This window comes from Pyrus communis, chromosome 3 (assembly GCF_963583255.1).
Source record: "Pyrus communis chromosome 3, drPyrComm1.1, whole genome shotgun sequence".
NCBI lineage: Eukaryota > Viridiplantae > Streptophyta > Magnoliopsida > Rosales > Rosaceae > Pyrus > Pyrus communis.
The window spans coordinates 8757818-8780953 of NC_084805.1; the positions used below are offsets into that span (position 1 = coordinate 8757818).

Here is a 23136-nt window from a genome sequence, read left to right on the forward strand (position 1 = left end):
ACTATAACAATTCAAAGTTTTAGAATAGTTCAAACTCCAATTAAAGTGTCCCGAAATTTCAAAGACAGTCCTGAAAAAAAAAAATATATATAAACAATAGAGAGAGTCTTTGACATAAGTAGCATTGTCATCTCTTCCAATGAGCACTCGGTCAGGAGCCTCTACTTCATATGATGGTCTTCCTTAGTTATAGAGTTGCGGATACAGAAAAAAATTTCCCATACAATTTGCGCAGAAGTTTGCTTCAAAGGGGAATCACAACTATTTCCATGTGTCTTCCTTAGTTATTCTAATATGTTTGACTCAGCCCACCTCCAACTTCCAACTGCATTCCTTTGAGGTAATTGACCTAAGAAAAAAAAAAAAAAAACTTCAACTTCATTTCACCATAACATTGTTATCTGGTGTTATTGTGTTATTAAGGGTTATTTAGATATAAGCTCATACAACTCGTGATTTTTGTATAAAAAAACCACCTATCTTTAAACATTCAATATAATTACTCTTTGATAGGAGCATATTTATGCGACTTAGTTAGCTTGTTCTTGTGCATTTGTGTTGTTATTTCTTAGTTAATGTAGTATTTCAAGCTATTTCCGTGTGTTTGTAGGTCCAAAGGGTTAAAGTAGCAAGAAAGTGCATTTTGGTGTATTTTGGAGCAATTTTGGGCACTAAATGGATAGCACATGTATGGGCCAAGATGGATGGACGAATTTGGAGTTTAAAAGGCTAGGAATCTGATAAGATGATGAATAAATTAAATTCAAGACAAAGAAGATAAGGAATCAGCTCAAAAGAGGAAACATTATCCAAAACCTTGTCCAACCTTTTCTTATCTTATCATATCCTAATCTTATCATGCCTTAATCTTAGCAGTAAGGGGACCTAAATATATATTTCTAGAACCTATTTCTAGAAGCATTCTCTTCTAGAAGTCCCAAATCAGCCACAAAACACATTGTTTCTAGAAACCTTACAAAGGTGGCGCCTATTCCCTTCTAGAAAGCCTTGCCTTGCCTTGCAATCCACTCTCCTTTCCCTCCAATATCTGCCGCACCCCTCTATCCCTTTTCCCTTGTGGATTCTGATTTATTAGGCCTTATTCCTTGTGGATTTGGGTTATACAAATCCTTCTATGAAATTAATTGGGCCAAACCCTCTCCTTAGTGGATTTAATTAATTGTGCCGAACCCTAGGGCCCTAATCCTTAAAATCTACTAAGTTGTAACCCTAATCTGATTAACCCTGGGGTTGGCCGAACCTATATATACATATTTTCAGCAACAATTTCGGGAGGAACCCTCATGCCATTCAGAAAGACCTTTGCCACAACCCTAGACACCATTCTACATCATTCATTCAATCCATTCACTTCCATATACAACCTGTCGCAACTTTTCACCCTCATCAGCCATCATTCATCATCCTAAGCAAGAATACACCATTCATCGCCCCTAAAACCACCAACCACACCTTGTGCCACAGCAAGGAAGAAGGAGGAGAGCCCTTAGACGTGTCTGCCATTCGAATTGAAGTTGCTGGAACGTTTTAGGTGTAATCTTTCTTGTGTTTTCAATGTTTAAATTCAATAATCTTTGTTTTGTGAGTATGAGGAACTAATCCCCTCTTAGCTAGGGGGAATTTCAAACCCATGGCTATATTTGCAATATGATTTGATTACTTCCAGTTGTGATTTCATGAATTGTGAATTCAATTTACTTATCTGTTTGAATTAAAACTTGTTTGTGTATGTGGGTTGAGAGTGCACACTTAATTTGCAAGCATAAATCTGATGCTAGGATATAAGGGAGTTTCACCTAATCGTTGTGAACTTATATTCATAAGTAGTAAAGGTTGTTAGTCACAATCATGTTAAGTAAATTCCTGGCATAAGTATCATGCGCTTTCATAGTTACGAACGCCTTGTCAACACTTATGATTTTCATAGAATGTAATGATCTTTGATTGTTTCTCTATTATGCGCTTTCATGTAGGGAACTTTTGAGGAATAATTTGATTGTGATGCGCTAATTCCATTCAATTCAATGACTTAAGGAAAATCTGAGGGTTAATTTAAGCGTACCTAATTAACTTGGGGTGTTGAGGTTTATGGTTCATTGAAAAAGCAACTGGATATTATTTTGTATGCAAGTATGTCATGTGTGGAGAAAGACCTCCTAGCTAGCCCATCATCCATCTATTTCCACCAAATTCATGCAAATCTGCCTAGTTTTAATTCTTGTTTTGTTTACTTTATTTTCGTCCAAAACCAAATCCCCCTTTATTTTAGAGTGTCTAACTAGTTAGGATCTATTTTAGATTGTGTTTTCAAGTGTTTTGAGTCAAGTTAAAACTAAAATTCGTCCAAAATTGTGTTTAGAGTCAGAATTTGCCCAGTTTGTGTTTTTAGGCAATTTTGAGTGTTTTTAGCTTATTTTGAGTCTTGTGAACTTGTTTTGAGTCTTTTAAGTTTAGTTAAGTGTTTTAAAGCTTAGTTTTATCTATTTGAGTCAGTTTAAAGTGTTTTAGCAAACCCTCATAATCCCCGGTTTAAGAACGATCTCTACTTACATATATACTACAATTGTCAAAAGAGGGTTTAATTTGTGTGTTAAGTTAATTTTCGCATCACTCCTATTAACGTTTATTTTTATTTTTTTATTTTTTATTTTGAGCTACTTACAATATATATGTGTTGAAATAAAGTTATATTTTTATATTTTTTAGGTAAATCATTACATATATTCGTCACATTATTATTATGGTGTGTAAAATAATTTACCTATATTTGTATGTAATTTATAGGTAAATAATGTTGCAAGTAATAGTACATATATTAGGCACATTTTATTGTTTACCATATGCATGTTTGTGTAAATTAATTGACCTCTATCTATACGTAAAATATATGTAAATTAACATTTCTCTATGTTGTAGATAAATTATTTTACATGTACTAATGACACATCCCAACCCAGAATGTCCACCCGGACTCCGAATCGAGTTGTGTTGGCCGACACCAAGAGAGTGACGAAGCCATAAAGTGAAGTGATGTGGAAAATGTGAGTAAATTTAAACATAAAAGTGCCTAAATGGAAGAGTGCACATGTGAGCGGGAATGAACCAATTTCACACGTGATGTCAGAGCATAAGTAAAGTACAGTAAAAGTAGAATGAGAATTATACCATTGAAGGTAACTTGCAATACCAAGATTTGCCAAGAATCGTCGTTGATACGAAAGCTCTGCCACTAAAACCTGGAGGGGCAAAAAATAAGGGTGAATGAGTGTAAAAATAAAGTTTTGTAAAAACCTTTTCAATAACGTAATAATCCATCATCGCAAAATAAGTATAGTTTCCAAAATATCATACTACGGATAGTAAGAAAATACTTACCGTAAACCGTAATATCTCGAGTATGCAATCTTTCACAATATCTCATAAATAAGCACATAACATCATATAATCATAACATCTCGCATAAACGAATATATCATATCGAGTGCTCATCGACATATGCTAACACACAAGTTCATGCAGAGATATTCTGACATGAACATGACTTGGTGTAATAATGATTTACGCTTTAGTACTACAATCATATGAAGACTGTTGTTATGCTCATCACATACGAGTCCTAATTGCCTATAGCAATCTAGGTAATGACTGGCACCTACAATGGATCCAAAGTCAGCGTACGGTGCGATGTGAATATACACATGATGACTGGCCCTTGCCCAGGTGAGTACAAACACCAGTGTAGCACACAATGAGTAAACAACATAAATATGATCATGCAATGTTAAATCAATAATTCCATAATTCTAATCAATGAAATACTATTCCTGACCGTAAATACAACTAAAGCATCCATACTAATACGAATACCTGCACATCTCGTAGGATGTAGTATAATTTCATGAATTACATCAATACGCTAATTTTATATATATTTTAACCCAATCTAAGTATAACGTAGAAAATTCTTTATCAAATATATAAATGGAAACTAAATAAATATATATTATTTAAAAGCAAAGGCCCACTCACAGTTACTTGCGAGATCACATCCATATGAGCTGGGAAGCCGGAGTTTCCAATAGTAATCGCACCTAAGCATTATATTGGGACTTATTAGACTCAACTTAAATGATCAAATTTGAGAAAACAGAGTGTGGATTTGGAACCAGAGCGTTGAAATACACTAAGAAGGGTCCCGGGTAATTTTCATAAAAAGTCAACGAATAGTCAAAGGTCAACCCTAAAATGTCAACCAAGCCGCCCTGGCGGTCAACTATGTTAAAATTTTGGAATTTCACTAAATGGATGCTAGAAATAGACTCGGGGCATCGAAATTAGGTTAGGAGGGTTTCAGAGAAAATTTGAAAAAGTCAACTAACGGTCAACAATTAACTTTAATGGAATATTCCATCCTCAAACGGAATATTCTGTTAAATTTAACTGGGAGTTAACAGAATACTCCCTCTAAATTTAGAAATGGACCCGATCGGTCTCGTGGATCTGGGTTTGGATCTTTCTTTTTTGTTTTTTGTTTTTGCTTTTTCCGATTGTCGCTGCAACTGCCGGATTTTGGAAATTTCGCCAGAGAACAAAACGAGGTTCGATTAGCTTGATTTCTCAACTATTTTTCACATTTTATCTACCAAATTGAAGCCTAAGAGGAGAGGAAGGGAAATATACCATCACTAGGTACTACCATGGTTGAAAAATGGCCGGAGAAGCCTGCAAAGTCACGTGAGTTCGCTGGAATCTAGGAAAAAGTCCCCTCATCGTCTCTGTGTAGTTCCACCGTCCAAAATACACAAACACACTCAGAATTGAATCATAAGGCCAAAAGGATAAGGTTTAAAGTATTCAGGAGGCTTACCTAGGTCGGCATTGGTAAGAGTTCACCGAGAAAATTTCAGGCAGTGGTGGTCTCGGTGTTTCAGTGCCATCAGAATAGAGAAAGTGATAGGGATATATGTTTGAGATAGAGAGAGAGTGATAAGAGAGAGACACGGTGGTTAGGAGTGTAGCTCGCTATAGTTGTTAGTCTACAGTGGTGGTGGTTTCATTTTGCAGGGAGGGAGAGAGTGTTTAGGAAGGATAGAGAGCATAGAGAGTTAAAAGGAGAGAAGTGAGGTGGCAGCAAGAGAGGGATCAAGAGCATTTGGAAGGGGACATATGAGTGAGGGAAAAGAGTAGGGTGTGGGTCCCCCCCCTGGTTCACACTCTAATCCCATAAAAGACAAAACCGAAAAATATCTCCTGCCACGTGAAATTATCGAAATACCCATCACGTTCATAGTTCTGTAGAATTTTCGTCGTAACTCCGAATTCAATTTCACTTGCACCTACTCGTTTATACTGTCGAGTACTTCGAGAATATGGTAAGATAATAGGTCATACGCATCACAAAATGAATTCAACGAAAGTCAACAATTTTGCCCCTAGAGACATTTTCGTAAAATCACACCTTTAAAGTTTATAAAACTATAAAATCAGGGACATGTTATTACACTAATATAAATATATATATATGTGTAAAATAATTTACCTACATGTATATGTAAAATAACTTTGAGGCAAATAACATTTCATTATGTTGTAGGCAAATTATTTTCCATATATTAGCACATATATTAAGCACATTTATTAATTTCTCCACATATAGATTATAGCTAGCTCTTTCAATGATCAGTAGACAAGGAGCCTCTTCCTCCTCTTCTTCTTCGGTCACCCATTTATGGACATACGATATCTTCCTATGTTACAGAGCCGTGGATACACTCAACAATTTTACAAACAATTTGCACAACAATTTTCTTCAAAAGGGAATCAAAACCTACCTTTTTAGAAGAGGAGAAGAACTTTCGTTCCCCGTGCTTCTCAAAGTTATTGAAGAGTCAAGGGTTTCATCATTGTATTCTCTAAAAACTTTGAATCCTCTGAGTGGTGCTTGGATGAACTAGTTAAGATCCTCCGATGTAAGGAATCTAAGCAGCAAATAGTTTGGCCAATTTATTACAAGGTTGATCCCTTGGATGTACGTGACCAAAAAGGAAGTATTGGCGAGGCACTAGCTGATTTTGAATCCAAGTACAACAAGAACATGGAGAAGGTGTTGATGTGGAGAACAGCTCTTACAGAAGCAACAAAACTGTTAGAATTCCTCCGTCCTACATTGGCCAGAAGGCTTGAGAATAAACCCTTTAAATAGAATTACCCCATTCTAACTATCACAGAAGCTTTTTGGATTAAAACCCCACACCTGACGGATTGAGCAGGTGGTTAAGTGGGGACAGTATCGGTGTTGTTGGAGTGGGCCCTTGGCCATTCTACCTGAAATTTAACTTGATATCTGAGCCAGGGGATGGGCCCGTACTGCCCCGTGAATGGGTGGGTCCCCTTTGACCCCACCCGAACGGGTGAGCCCCGACTTGGCTCCACGTAGGCCAAGAGATGCCACGTGAATATCACCAAACTACAACCTAAGACTTTGAAGTGTGTATTTTTCGGGTATGCATCTAACTATAGATACATCTATTACGAGTTAAATAATAAGAAGGTCTTCATATCCACACATGTGATATTTGATGAATTGGACTTTCCATATGCCTTTTTTTGCACTAAGTCTCATCCTAAGTCCAGTGTTCTTACACCTAGCCCTTCTTCGATTCCTAACCTTCAGAACATTTTGGTATCTCCTACTACTATAAAGTCTCTCACACCACAGGTTTCATCCTCAACATCACCACCACAAACCTTACCCAATTCACCCATATCCAATACCTCACAGTCCATTATTGCACCAGATTCTTCTGTGACTGTGCAATCTAGATTTTGTCCTGAAAGTTCGCAAGTGGTTTTCAATTTACCACCTATGAACATTCATCCTATGCAAACCAGATCCAAGAATGGCATCTTTAAGAAGAAAGTTTTGTATGCTTCAGTTCATAATGATCAAGTAGCTGATTTAACACAGATTGAGCCTTCATCTTATAAGTCTGCTATGAAGATTCCAGTATGGTTTGAAGCTATGAAAAAAGAACTTGAGGCTTTTCATTCTCAGAAAACTTGGACTCTGGTTCCTTTACCATCTCAGAAGAATTTAGTAGGTTGTAAGTAGATTTTCAAGATTAAATGAAATGTTGATGGGACAATTACAAGGCACAAGGCTAGGTTAGTAGCAAAGGGGTTTAGTGAGGAGCAAGGACTTGATTATGAAGAGACATTCAACCCTGAAGTAAAACAAACAACGGTGAGGTTAATTCTGGCACTTGCAGCACAGTTTAATTGGGCATTGAAGCAGCTGGATGTCAAGAATGCATTCTTACATGGCATACTACATGAAGAGGTGTACATGTCCCAACCACCAGGTTTTGTAGATGATCGATTTCCTTCCTTGGTAAGCAAGTTACAGAAATCACTTTATAGTTTAAAACAAGCTCCCAGAGTTTGGAATGACAGGTTTACTAAGCTTTTGCCTAAATTGGGTTTCATCAACACATATTTTGATAGTTCTCTATTTGTGAAGCATGTTGGAATTACAATTGTTGTGTTGTTACTGTATGTTGATAATATTATCATCACTAGAAGTGCTACATATGCAATTCAACAAGTAATTTTAGACTTGAGAATAGAATTTGACATTAAGGGTCCGTTACATTTTTTTCTTGGGAATTCAAATTGCAAGAACAAAGGATGGACTATTCTTATCTTAAGAAAAATATATACAAGATCTTTCAAAGAAGACAGAAATGTTAGACTCTAAACCTACTTCAACTTCTTGTCTTTCTTACAATCGACTTCTCAAGGATGGTGGGCAACCTTACAATAATCCTGGCTTATACAAGAGCATTGTTGGAGCATTGCAGTACCTTGTGTTTACAAGACTTGACATTACCTTTTTTGTTCATCAAGTTTGCCAATTAATGCAAACTCCAATGGTCTCTCATTTTACAGCAGTGAAGAGGATTTTACAATATCTCAAAGGCTCGATTTCTCATGGAATTACTTACACCAGAGGAGAATTGGTTTTAAAGTCCTTCAGTGATGCTGACTGGGCAGGTGATCCAAATGATCGAAGGTCCACTACTGGTTTGGTTGTATTCCTAGGAAATAATCATATTTCTTGGTTTGCTAAGAAACAACAAATTATGCCACGTTCTTTAACGGAGGCTGAATATAAAGCCTTTTCATCTACCGCTGCAGAATTGGATTGGATCCAACAGTTGCTCACTTTCCTACATATTCAACCTCAACATATTCCAGTACTTTTTTATGATAGTCTATCAACAATTGCCCTATCTTTTAATCCAGTTCAACACCAACAGACTAAAAACATTGAAGTGGATGTTCATTTTGTTCAAGAAAGAGTTTCTGCTAAGAAATTGCTTGTTCAGTTTGTCTCATCTTCTGAGCAATTTGCTGATATCCTAACAAAAGGCTTGAGTTTTCATTTATTTAACACTCACTGCTGCAATCTCATGCTTGGCTCATCCAAACATGGGATTGAGGGGGGATGTTAGAATATAAATAATGAATGAAGAAGATTATGCCATTTGTCATTCATCAAGGAGATTAGTTACACAATATTGTTATAGTAGGTATAATAAAGTGTATAAGATAAGATTGTAATAAAGTAGATAAGGCATTAGGCTACGATCTTACAATATATAATGTAAGATTGTGTACTGTTGTAATTACAGAAAATCTAATACAAGATTCAGTAGCTTCTTTTCCAAGCTCTCTCTCTCTCTCTTATCTCTCAACTTTTCTCTGTATCTCTCAATTCTTCTTTGCATATCTCTCCATTAAAGCTCTGCAATATGGTTAACAAAAACTTCACAGTACTACGAATAATTCAATTTTCCTCAGCCCGTAAATTGCTGCAGATTCTCAGCCTGCAATTTGAAACTTTGAATTTGTTTTGAATCAGGAAAAGAAGAGGAGGATGAGGAGGATGAAGAGAGTACCTTGAGTCGTTACTTGTGAGAGGAAGACAAGCTGGACTGCAGAAAGAGAGAAGCATGAGTCACCACTGTCGATTGATTCCTCTGAAACAACCCATCAACCATCTGCATCACCTCCACAGAAGGGCAAGATTGATTTGATGACCGTTGATCTGCTACTGCTGCTACTGTTGATGTGCGAAAGACGAGATCTATAGGTCTGAAAGCAGAAAGGGTGAGATCGACGAAGCTCGCAGATGATTAAAAGGGTGAACAAAGCTAGTCTTAGCAGTTCGGCTCTTTCTGGAGGGTCTCGCTAAGACCCTCTAGGGAAGGCTTTAGTGGAGGCGAGTCCCTCCTAGTCCCACTAATGCTAATCCCTGTTGTTAACAAACACAGAATTAGACTATATGTTAGTCTAGTCCAGTCTAGTAAGGGCTAAGAATGGCAAACAAACACACCCTCAATGTGCTGGCTAAGCATACGTGTAGTGTAGGGCTTATAAGTCCAATAATATGTTGCCACAAGGACTATACAAAAGATAAATTTTTTAAAAGTGCTTTAAAGGTTTAAAAATAATTGAAATGAGGGTTAACTAGTTTTTATGTCACATCCCGGCCCGGGGCGGATCACTTCCCAGGCCCGACTCCACTACCGTAGCACGATATTGTCCGCTTTGGGCTTACCATTCCCTCACAGTTTTATTTTTGGGAACTCACGAGCAACTTCCCAGTGGGTCACCCATCATGGGATTGCTCTAGGCCCCTTCTCGCTTAACTTCGGAGTTCCTATGGAACCCGAAGCCAGTGAGCTCCCAAAAGGCCTCGTGCTAGGTAGGGATGAGAATATACATTTAAGGATCACTCCCCTGGGCGATGTGGGATGTCACATTTTATACCCTCCATGTTTAGGGCAAATTTCAAAATGGGCTACGAAGTTTCAATTATCTCATATTGCACCCAAAGATATTGAAATTGTATCTTTGTGCTTCAGTTTGATTGATTGTATGATAATTCATTAAATTGACGACGTAGTAAGCTTGAGATTATTATATGGTTAACATGTAAGCCATATTTGCTTCACATTGACAAACATTTATCAATTTCATGGATGATTTGACGTTCAAAGAGACAAGGTGTAAGTCAATCCAATTTCAAAAGCTTAGGGTGCAAAGTGAGAAAATTAGAATTTTTTTCCTTTTTATTTTGTTGCTATAGATTTTAAAATTTTAAATAAATAAATAATTTTTTTGTAATCCACATGTTAGCATATTATTGGACTTATAGGCCCTACAAGTGTCTAGTCCGCACATTAACAGAAAACTTGAAAGAATCTTAACAGAATGACTAAATTGATGTGTGATTGTCAATTGTAATGATGAGATTGATTAATTTTAACACTAAAGAACCAAATGAGGACTTTGGTAAATTTCAGGGACTATTTGTGATAAAACCCTTTTTGATTGAAAGAGAGATAAAAGTTAACAAAAACGTATACATGTGCAATATTATGTACCATAAAACCTCTATATAGTCATAATGTTTGGACAAACAAATCTTATTATTATAAGATGTTTTTACTTAATAGAGGTATAGTTAAAAAAAATATTATTTTATGACTCAATTGTCTATAATGAAAGTTGTCTAGATGCAAGTAACTACATTAGTAGTAGAACATGTCAAGATGTAACATTAGAAAAAGAGAGATACCTAATCTATAAAAGCACACCAAAAGTCTTATGCTCAAAAGTTGTAAACAACTTGAGAAGGTAGAAAAATTTTTGCTTCAACAAGAATGTAACCATGTTGACGAGTATTATGTGCCACAAGCTCAAAGATGTGACATCAAACTCTAAAAAGACAAATTATTGTTCTAAACAACTTCAGATAAATATTTTATTCATCTTAAACTTCATTGGTGACATTGCATATTTTTATGCTTCTTGACAATTATTACTATGTGGAGGCAAGTTTCCTTAAGACGAGACCTAAAAAATTATAACTTATTACAATGTGAAGTTTATTCTTGTAGGAGCCCAAAAATGTCATGCAAGGCTCAATAGGATTGAAGGCCCAAACATCCTATACAGTACATGTAATTTCGTGCTAAATCCTATTTATATTATATACTAAGCAAGGTTTTATTTAATTATCATGTCACACCAAGTACATTCTTTTAAACCCAACATTTACCAAGCTTATATGGACTTAACACCTGTGGTTTAATAGGGCTTGCTTGAGGGTTGAGGATTGGAAGGGTATGGAGGTCCACAAGGCACATGGAAAACTCTTCGATATTGGAGACTTTAGCCTACTTGGGAGTATCAAAGTCCAAGCACAATTCAGTTGTGCACTGTCATTAGTCCAACTCCACAGTAACTTATCTTCCTAGAGTATTTCACCCTTTCTGTGACCAAAGTATGTCACATTTTCCCTGACCAAAGTATTCCACCCTTTCCTTGCACCAAAACCTGTCTTCACGTGAACCAATCCCTGCACTAGACTGTTTCACATTTTTAGCTCGATGGAAAAGTAAGCACAAAATGAACCCGTAGCTTTCACCATTAGAGGAAGATTCTTCATTATTTCCTACCAAAAATGTATTTAGCATCTTTAACCTTTACATCCTTTTATCTGTTGGAAATAAGCTATTTCTACTGTCCCATTTTGTTCACTAGGCATAAGGCAACTTTGGTTCTTTGTTTTACTCGAGGACAAGTTGTTTTCGACACATCATTTTATTCAACAAAAATTAAGGATAACCATCACCTATTATAAATGGGAAGCCCAGATTAGAGAGAGGGATGACCAGTTCTATTACAAGCAGGAGACACACACCATGCTTAGCTGTAAGCAAAGGGGAAAACGCATCTTCTCCCAGCTGGTGGAAATCTCTCTTGCTTGCTGCAAGCTTCCTACATCAGCCACAAACCTAGCCCTAAGTTTTTCATTCTCTTCCCTCTAATGTTTCCCTTCATCTACTACAAAAAATACCAAATCTACAGACTAAACTCCTTCTAACAAATCCCTTCAACCTCATGCCTAGGGAAGAAAAGATTCACCTACTGAAAGAAACTCTTCTTCCTGCTGCAAAAACTCATTCTTAACTACTGCAAGCCTTCCAGTAAGCCATAGATGCCAACTCTAAGCTTTCGCCTTTCACCCTTCATCTTCTACCTTAGAAGCCTCAATCAGCCACCGTGACTAGAAACTCAACCATTGCAAGATCTTTTATGAATCATTCTCCTAAATCACAATCTAATTGCACCAAAACAAATTACACCATCTCATTTTCGAAACTTATGGGTCTTTAGCTCCCATACCTCAAGCTCTCATGCTTAGCCTATTTGTTTTAACTCCCAAAGTTTGTCAGTTTAACAAATACTCCCTAAAGCCACCAGAACCAGCGAGAGAAAGCACTCCATCAAGGCCTAGGAACACTCCACCAACGCCTGGGGAAACAGTCGATCAACACCTAAGGAAACACCACATCAGCGCCTAAGAAAAGCACCACATCAACGCCCAGGGAAAGCACTCCATTAGCGCCTAGGGAAATCACTCTACCAGCATCGAGAGAAACACTCTATCAGCACCGAATAAGCATTCACAGTCATCGGAAGAGCTTCCATGGCTGTGGGAAAAGCTTCTATAGCCGCTAAGCACCCAGTAGCTGCTAGAAAATCAACAAAGCAGTCCCTAGGACTTGTTTTTCCTTCGAGATGGTTTGGGCCTAGTCCTCGATAACTCAGTAGCGAGGGATGTGAGGATTTTAACTTGTCTCTTTACAACATAAGCCCATCAAAGACTTTGACCACCCAAACCCTCCACTATAGAGAGTTTTTCCGTATTACTAACAGTATTTGAAGAATGGAGATGGGAAAAAATAGGCACTGGTACCAAAACGGCCTACAAACCAATATTTCAAAAACAAAAAGTTAACTAAAAACTAAAATGAAAATAGTTATCAAACGGGCTCTAGTGGATAGTCACATGCCAGGCTTTGGTTACCACTTTGTTGCGTTGGTAACTGCAAGCTTTGGTTACCACTTTGAATGCTGCATTGGTAACTTAGTGCCGATAATGCAAAGCTGTCTACATGGGGGATTTCATAATCTTTAGCTCTTCAGTAACTGAAAACCAAGCTAGCTCTTCAAAGTAATGTAGGTACTGGATTGATGATACATGCACCCATAAATGTCCAATCACATCTCTTACATATGGATTCGATGTGTTGAGTTCCACATGAGTGTGAGATGTGATGAGCAATTGATGCAAGGCGCAGTGGATAGAAACGAATTATAATGATAGATAGAATGGATAGGTAGGGTCCACTATCTCCTAGTGTGTGGATAGGCCTGAAAACCCTATAAACTTTGGTTCTAGTACCAGCCTACAAAGTACACACTAGAAAGAAAAAAGCAGCAGACTCTTACAAAGAGAAAGGCACATAAAAACGAGTTTACAATTCAAATATCAATATGATAATTCAAACAACTTCTCCCCTTTTCTTTACAAATACATGAATTTATAGATACTTAAACCCCCTCTTAATAATTACTGATACATGCATCATTACTAGAGTTTATGAACTCATTAATATTAACCCCACTTAATCTACCCCACTAACATATATTTATTACATTAAATATAGATTGAATTATTACATAAAATTCATTACTTCAAAACCCTTGTATTCCATGTATATCGGCTGAATTTCAAAAGCCAAATGTATTGAATCTTTCGATGATCTTATTTCATGTCCTACATCAGCAATGTTGTAACTAAATCTGGTACAAATTATTTTGTTCTATTCAACTGGCTAGGTACATCATGGAACTGAACATCCAGTTATCCAGTAAATCAGACACTAAACCACTAAACTTCATAATGAAAGTTAAATAAAGGTGATGAAAGACTAGAACAAAAAACAAGCAAAACTCTTCTTTCAAAGCTTAATGCATCAAGTGTCTGACAATGACATTTTGCAACAGACAAAATCTGTGTAAAGGACATGCTACTCCAGATTAACTAGACTTTGACAGGCTGAGATCAAGGCCTCCAGAGTCCCAGCCTATACTTGTGAGTGTATTTCAAGATCAGCTTCCTGTGCAAAACAGAAACCAGCTATCAATTTTTTAAATCACAGTGTGAAGTAATGAAATCAACCACCAAATTCATCAGCATGCTTAAAGGATTCCTCGGATCCAAACCACCAATGAAAAACAATACTGATATTAAAATTGCAAGAACTAACTAAAAACAGAGACTTCAAAGTCTAGCTGGTGAGTCTCTAATTGTAAAATAAGTGATAGACTCAAGATTGCTTACATGTTTGCAAGGGACGCTAAGTTTCTTCAGTCTAAGAGTACGTGACAAGCAGCTTTTGGAAATCGCCAATCTCAGAATCAAGCTTGGCCACATAGGATTCCACTCCATTGCCAATCCCATTCAAAAACTCTGGTATCCCAACTTTCACTGCATGAAAAACAACCACGAGAACCCAATTTTGATGTTTCCCCATTAAACTAAATCCACTTTACAATCTGAAACATGGAAATGGAGACCGCCCAATTTAGCCTACACAACTACTTATAGGCTAATCTATGCACACAAAATATTCACTTTTAATTCCCTTCATTATTCTTAATCTTATAGCATCAGAGAGGAGCAAAATAAAATAAATAAAATAACAGTAATAATAATCTCAAAGAAAAAGTACAGAGCAGAACCCCAGTTCGATTTCCAGTAGTAAATAAAAGTTCCTTAGTAAATAGATAGTTACATACAAGAAACACTGAAGAACAAAACCCAATATTTTTTGACTAACCATTTTTTAGAACCCCCAACTTTCTCAAAACCTAAACAAGTGAGGCAACGCAATCATAAGCAACCTCATTAACCATTCCTTCTTCATTGACCAAGAAAAATTTTCATTTCTATCTATCAAAACCTCAATATAGAGCATTACCCCATTTCTTTCCACTTCTGCACTGTTTTCAGATTCCATATTTTGTCCTATCCCACGTAGCTACCTAATCCCATCCAACCCACCAAACAGGCCCTAAGGGCTTGTGCCTAGATTTGGAATGGATTAGCTAACGCCTAAAGTTTTGAAGGTGGAAATGAATGATTTTTCATTTTGAGGGGATTAAAAGAGCATTAGACAGACATGCATGGACGGAGGCGGCATACTTGCTGGATAACTCAACTTCTTTTGCCATGAAAATGCTCCAACTAAAAATATAATTTACCTTATATACTAAAAAATGAAGTTTCGGTCCAAACACTCACAGCTCAAAATACCCTCTCACATAACTTCATAAAAAAAAAAAAAACAAAACCTCTTCACATTCTGTACCTTTCCTACCCTCTCACCCTTCCTAGCCAAGTAACTTTATCCGTTAGCTAATGGGGTTTACAATTTCACCATTCTAAGCACCAGTTACCAAAAATACGTTGTTGGACAATAAGTTGATAGCAATGTATCGAATTGTTAATTTAATTTTGTCATTCGAAGTTGCCCCCACTAAAAAAATGTTTCCTGCTCCGTCCACGAACGCCAAGGAAACTTCTCCCTTCTAATCCAGTCCAATCTTAGACACCAAACGATCGCCGACTACATAAAAACTGGATCTTTTACATTTGAAGAAATGCATATCAACAAATTAAGAAAACCCATAAATTTTCTTTCCTACCCTTTTCTGGGAACCAAAGAAATATGGAAAATTCAAAAATGAGCACCAAGCCCTAACAGCAAAATTCTGACTTACCTAGATAAGGGTTTGATTTGGTGGAGAATCTGGCGAACCCGGCTGTGGAAAATGGTACCAACATTGATCTGGTGGAGAATAACATTTGCCTCCATGCCATCTTCTGTCAAATAGTACTGTTCAAATCAATAGGTCAATTCATATTTGTATACAAATTTGTATGTAAATCTAGGCTATCAAACCTAAAACTTTGCAGACAGAGCAATTGGAAAGAGTGAATTGACTCGAACCCAATTTTCCCGAGAACAAGAGACAGGAAAATTTAAGCGAATTACCTGCTACCCGACGGAGGGGAGCCAAAGAAGTCGGTTGAGACTGAGAGCGAGCTGGAGACGACGGCTTATGGACTTACAGTCGTGAAAGCGGGTTGGGGTTAGCCTTAGTTTGGTACTAATTCTGAAAAAAAATGGCTATCAAAGCTCGGAGGTTTTTATGTTTGGTAAATGATGCGAATTAATTAAGCACACAAATTAAAACCATCTTTTGACAATTGTAGTAAAGATGCAAGTAGGGATCGTTCTAGACCAGGGATTAGGAGAGATTATTAAATCACTTGGAAACTGACTCAAAAACGTAAAACAAACGTTAAAAACACTAAACTAGACTCAAAAAATGCAAAACTAAACAATAAAACACTAAAAACAAATCAAAAGACTCAAGGAATGCAAAACACTTATAAACACAAACTAAGACACTTTCTAACTAAATTGGACACTAAAGTAAAGGGGGATTGAGGTTTTGACGAAATTAAACTAAATACACTGATTGTAATTTAAAGGCAGAATGTAAATATGAATGTGATGAAAATATGGATGAATGCTAGCTAGAAGGTTCTTCTGCACACATGTCACACTTGCATACAATTTGATTTTCAGTTGGTCTTTCGATGAATTATGAAACTCAACACCCCGGGTTAATTAGGTCCGCTTAAATTAACCGTCAAATTCTCCTTAAGTTAATGAATTGGATGGGTTAGCGCAACGCAATTCAAAACATTCTTCAAAAGTCCTTTACGTGAAAAGCACAATAAAGATACAATCAAAGATCATTAAGCATCATGAAAACTATAAGTGTTGACGAGGCATTCGTTACTATGATGAGCATGAAACTAGTGCCAAGAATTCATTTAACGCGATTGTTTATAAGCAACCTCCACTACTTGTGAATATAAGTTCATAACTATTAGGTGAAACTCACTTATATTCTAGCGTCATATTCATGCATGAAAATTAAGCGTGCACTCTCAATCAACATACATAAATAAGTTATCGATCAAGCAGTTAAACAAATTGAATTCACCATTCATGAAATTCCAACCAAATGTAATCAAATCATATTGCAAGCATAAACATGGTTTCGAATCACTCCCTAGCTAAATAGGGGTTTAGCCTCTCATGTTCACAAAAAGAGAAATACAATTGAATTTAAACATAAAGCACAAAGGATTGATTACACCTAGAACGCCCAACGAATCCACTTGAATTTCTGCGCGTCTAAGTCCTCTTTCTTTTTCTCCTTGCTGCGGCAGTGAGGTTAAATGGATGATTTGGATGTTATTTTGGATTGGGGATGGATTTAGAGAAGTGTGGTGGTGCGGCAAGGTGGTGGAGTGATAGAGGAAGGTGTGTAAGGTGGCTGCGAGGGTGGAGGAAAGGTGCGGCTGTGTTGGATGGGTGCTGGAATTTTGTGGGGAGAAAGTGCGGCTGGAATGATTCTTTTGTGGCTGAACAAATATTGGAATGGGAAAAAGGGTTTAATAATAAAATGGGAGGCCCCGGCAGCATGTTATTTTTGGGAGCATTAGGTTTAATGATTATGGAATGCACGGGTGGAAAGAATCAAATAAATGGGATATGGTGGCTGCGGCAGATTTTCTTTTTGGTTTATTAGGTTGAAATGGTCAATGGGGGGGGGGCACGGCTTAGAGTGAAAAGATTAGGTGCGGCTAAATGGTGGAAACCCTAGGGTTTAGAAATTCAAACCCTCTTTTATTTTGGTGAATTAGAATTAAGTTAAAAGCTTCTAGAATTAGGAAATAAAATCAGAAATTAAAAGGGATGGCTGCAAGGTGCGGCTAGGGTTAGGTTAGGAGAGGGAAATAGGGTTTAAGTGAATGACAATGGACTTAAATACCCCCCCCCCCTTGCACGGCAAGGGAAGGAAAAGAAAGTGCAAGGGCACGGCTTGGGCTTTAAAGTGGGCTAGGGCCATGGTTTTGTGTCCTAAAATGCATACAAGGCCGTCAAAGTGGCTAGAAAATACGGACGTTTAAGTTTAGGAAAGGTTACCAAAATGGGAAACTTAGGGTTAACTTTCCTACTTCAAGTAGGAAACCTTGTTTGAGTAGGATTCCTCGTTTTGGTAAGAATTCATCGTTGGAGTAGGAATTCGTCGTTTCTTCAAGTCTTCAACTCATTCATTCCTCTTTCGCTCCAAAATACTCCAATTTGCATCTTCTTGCACACTTTGGCCTTATAATCTGAAAATACACAAAAGTGGCCTTAAACACTAAAATAACTAAATAAACACAACATAAATGCACGAGAACAACCTAATTAAGTTGCATGAATATGCTCCTATCAAATTCCCCCACACTTAACTTTTGCTAGTCCTCGAGCAAAACAAAACAACTCAACTAAACAAAACGAAACAAAACAAACAAAACATAACCTAAACCTTCCAACGTTTGCCTCAGGGATTTCCAATGAAACATAACATGTCAAAGATCATTACTCACATAGCGTTTAGTCTTACTTCCCCTTAAGCACATACTTACTCATAGTCACTATTCACTAGTTCGCATTTAATCAATTAAAACACATTTTGAATGTAGTAACATGCCTTAGAGAATTCCCTCAATTCCTCACTAGTTATGCATTCAATTTTCACTCAGATTTTCTGACTACACACCCTACACTAGTTATATGTGAGAAGATTGATGTAAACATGAAAGACTAGTACTCACATACGTTATAACAAAGAAAGCAATTTCTGGAGTAATTAAACATGTTAAGATATGATCTCATGAATGGAATGCTACTACTTAAATGCGAGAACCAGTGACACCATATGCTCATACCAAATTCAAACTCCACAATTGAAATGCACAACACTCAAGATAGAAGTCAAGGGTTGTAATAGGGCTTGGGGTATTGGCTAACAAGGAAAGGTAGGGATAAACAAAAGTTCTTTAAGCAATAGTAGCAAAGTAATGATTAGAATTCACTTAGAATGCGGAAATCAACTTTTAGACAAGTAGGGAAGATTCAAACAACTCTTAGGGCCTAATTCATAGTTTTGGGCCCTTACTTCAACAAACAATACTTTTCAACTCTTTTTCACTTCTTTTTCTTTCTTTTTCTCTTTTTTTTTTTTTTTTTTTCTTTTTCTAGATGTGCCTATGGCACATCAACTCACATAAATACTCTTTCCCCCACACTTATTTTTTGCAACACCATAATCAAAAGGAATTCATTCATGCTTACTATGCTTCAAGAACAAGGGTACGGATGGTCCTAATCTAGGCTAGGTGAGGATGATATGGGTTAACAAAGAACATGGCTAACACGGCTCAATGAGGTTAAACTTAAACACAAAATGAGTTAAGGGCACATGGCTATTTGGCTTTGATGGTGATCACTACACAACTTCATCTTGAATATGTGTTATGCAATTTAATAACATGCTTTGAACGAAATGGGCATGAGTTCTAGCATTTGGAACTAAGTGATGAAATGCCTTCTAAGTAGTAACCAAGCAATGAATAATGAGATCATGCAACGACTTTAGAAAACAATAATGCACAGATTTTAACTCTCCAAATAACGTTTAGGCTCAAGTCTCACAGGGATGTAGCGTTAGTTTGAGTTCCTTCCTTCAAGCATGTTACAAAAACTGATTTTTATCATTTGTGATTACATGTGAATTCGTAAACTATAACTACAAACAAGCATAAACCAAAGAGTATATCAAACGTCCATCCATGTTTGTAACTTTCTTTAACCATCATGCAATTAAAAACCAAATCCTCATCATTGTGTTGGAAGGTAACCTACGACACAAACAAACACACAAAAACAACTCTTTTTGGGTTTTTCAAAGCAATTTTTCAAATTTTTATGGTATTTTCGGATTTTTAAGTCAACACACTCTAAAACACTCTAAAATAGCTTAAAAACACTTAAAAACAGTGGGAAACAAGTTTAGACATGTTAGGTGGTAATACCCTACGAATTTCATGCAAAAATATCTCAAAACAGAATGTTACCCCCCCACACTTAAACTCAACATTGTCCTCAATGTTTTAGACACAATTAAACACAATACACATAACATAAAGTAAGCAACAAAGGAAAGGGTTTAGGGACGCAAATCTGAGTGTGGAGCGATTCCCAATTTTTTCCTTTGTTGATTGCATGGGTTGCCTCCCAAGTAGCGCTTTCTTTTACATCTTGCAGCCGGACGACGTTATGCTCATTCCCCATTGGAGCCCACGGCATGCAATGGGATCTCTTCCACAACATGCTCAACAAAGTTCTCGTAGTAGGGTTTCAACCTATGTCCATTCACCTTGAATTCTTGTCCAGTTTTCAAACTTTGTATTTGGACTGCACCATGCACAAAAACATTAGTGATAACAAATGGACCAACCCACTTAGAACGTAACTTACCGGGGAATAATCGAAGACGAGAATTGAATAGCAACACTTTCTGCCCGATGGAGAATGTTTTGCCTCTAATCATCTTGTCATGGACGACCTTGGTCTTCTCCTTGTAAATCCGGGCATTCTCATATGCTTCATGCCTAATCTCTTCAAGCTCGCTCAATTGTAGCTTCCTATGGTTTCCCGCCGCGTCCACATCCATATTGAAGGTTTTGACCGCCCAATGTGCCTTATGCTCAAGCTCTACGGGTAGATGGCACGGCTTGCCATAGACTAGCCGAAATGGGGACATACCAATGGGCGTTTTGTAAGCCGTTCGATAGGCCCACAGTGCATCCTCCAAACGCAAGCTCCAATCCTTTCTATTCGGCCCAACAGTCTTTTCCAACTTCGGCTTGGCCACTAGTTTGGGGGTGATAAGGTGTGGAAACCTTATGCAACACGTTGTACTTCTTGAGCAACGCCGCAATGGTGCGGTTGCAAAAATGAGACCCTCCATCGCTTATGAGTACTCGAGGCATCCCAAATCTAGAGAAAATGTTAGATTTTACAAAATCTGCAACAACTCTAGAATCGTTAGTTCGGGTGGCTTTAGCTTCCACCCACTTTGACACATAATCAACGGCAAGTAAAATGTACGTAAAACCAAAAGACATAGGGAATGGACCCATAAAATCAATACCCCAAACATCAAAGATTTCAACAACAAGGATTGGGGTTTGTGGCATTTGGTCTCTTTGGCCTAAACTTCCGGTCTTTTGACATCTATCACATGTTAAGCAAAAAGCCCTAGCATCTCTAAACAATGTAGGCCAATAAAAACCACTTTCAAGAACCTTAAACGTTGTGCGTTGTGTGCCAAAGTGTCCACCACATGCATATGTATGGCAAAAACGCAAAATGGAATTAAATTCAGATTCATGAACACAACGACGCACAATCTGATCCGGGCCTATTTTCCACAAATAAGGGTCGTCCCACACATAAAAACGTGCATCCTTTTTTAATTTATCACGTTGAGCCTTGCTTAAGGTGTTAGGAACTTGCTTAGACACCAAAAAATTAACCAAATCGGCATACCAAGGGGTACTTACCTCAACTGACAGAAGTTGTTCATCCGGAAATGTTTCCGAAATTGGCAATGCTTCCTCATGCACCATTCGACTTAGGTGGTCAGCCACCACGTTCTCCACGCCCTTCTTATCCCGAATCTCAATGTCAAACTCTTGTAGAAGCAACATCCATCGAATTAGTCTAGGCTTGGCCTCCTTTTTCGTGAGCAAATACTTGAGAGCTGCATGATCAGTAAAGATAATAACTTTAGTACCAAGTAAGTATGATCGAAACTTATCTAATGCAAATACTACAGCAAGTAATTCTTTTTCAATAGTTGAGTAATTTAATTGAGCATCATTTAGTGTTCTAGATGCATAATAAATAACATGAGGTTGTTTGTTCTTTCGCTGCCCCAAAACAGCACCAATCGCATAGTCCGAAGCATCGCACATCAACTCGAATGGAAGGCTCCAATCTGGAGGTGTAATAATGGGAGCCGAAGTGAGAGCCTCCTTGAGGTGCTTGAATGCTTTCTCACACGCCTCGTTGAACTCGAAAACCACCTCCTTTTGAAGTAATCAGCATAGTGGCTGCGCAATCTTGGAGAAATCCTTTATGAAGCGCCTATAAAAACCTGCATGACCAAGAAACGAACGAACCTCTCTAACCGAAGTTGGAGAGGGTAAGTGACGAACAAGGTCTACCTTAGATTTATCTACTTCAATGCCTTTTTCAGAAATAATATGTCCTAGAACAATACCTTGTTTAACCATGAAGTGACATTTCTCCCAATTTAGCACAAGATTTGTTTCAACACAACGGTTTAAAATCACACTAAGATTATTCAAACAACCATCAAATGAATTACCAAAAACACTGAAATCATCCATAAAAACCTCAATAATTTTCTCAACATAATCTGAAAATATGCTCATCATGCATCTTTGAAATGTAGCAGGTGCATTACATAAACCAAATGGCATGCGACGATAAGCAAATGTACCAAAGGGGCATGTAAAAGTGGTCTTTTCTTGATCATCTGGGGCAATAACAATTTGATTATAACCAGAGTATCCATCAAGAAAACAATAAAATGAATGACCTGCTAACCTCTCAAGCATTTGATCTAGGAACGGCAATGGGAAGTGGTCCTTCCTCGTGGTGGCGTTTATCTTCCTATAATCAGTGCATACGCGCCAACCGGTTTGGATTCGAGTGGGCACTAGCTCATTCTCCGCGTTCTCCACAACCGTCACTCCAGATTTCTTCGGCACACATTGGATCGGTGAAACCCACTTACTATCCGAGATTGGATAAATGACTCCACAATCAAGGAGTTTGATTATCTCATTCTTCACTACTTCCATCATCGGAGGGTTAAGACGGCGTTGAGCCTCTCTAGTTGGTTTGGCCCCCTCCTCAAGAAATATATGGTGCATGCATGTGGCGGGACTAATACATTTGATATCGGCCAACGTCCACCCTAAGGCAGATTTGAACTCCTTCAAAACACGCACTAGTTTCCCTTCTTCTTGTGCCGTGAGTGATGAAGAAATAATGGCCGGTAATGTCTCCTCTTCCCCCAAGAAAATGTACTTCAAATGGCCCGGTAGTGGTTTGAGATCAAGGGTAGGTGCTTGAACTATGGATGGAAGCAACTTATTAGTCGAAATGGGAATTGACTCAAAGT

At 37.6% G+C, this 23136-nt stretch overlaps 1 long non-coding RNA gene across 1 annotated transcript; it reads right to left on the reverse strand.

The window, feature by feature from the left end:
* Window positions 1-13630: 13630 nt before the first annotated feature.
* Window positions 13631-16113, reverse strand: LOC137727319 (uncharacterized). The gene is made up of 4 exons (XR_011067783.1): window positions 16002-16113; window positions 15727-15842; window positions 14285-14431; window positions 13631-14060 (listed from the first exon to the last, which is right to left on the reverse strand). It is a non-coding gene; the product is annotated as an uncharacterized lncRNA (long non-coding RNA).
* Window positions 16114-23136: the final 7023 nt, after the last annotated feature.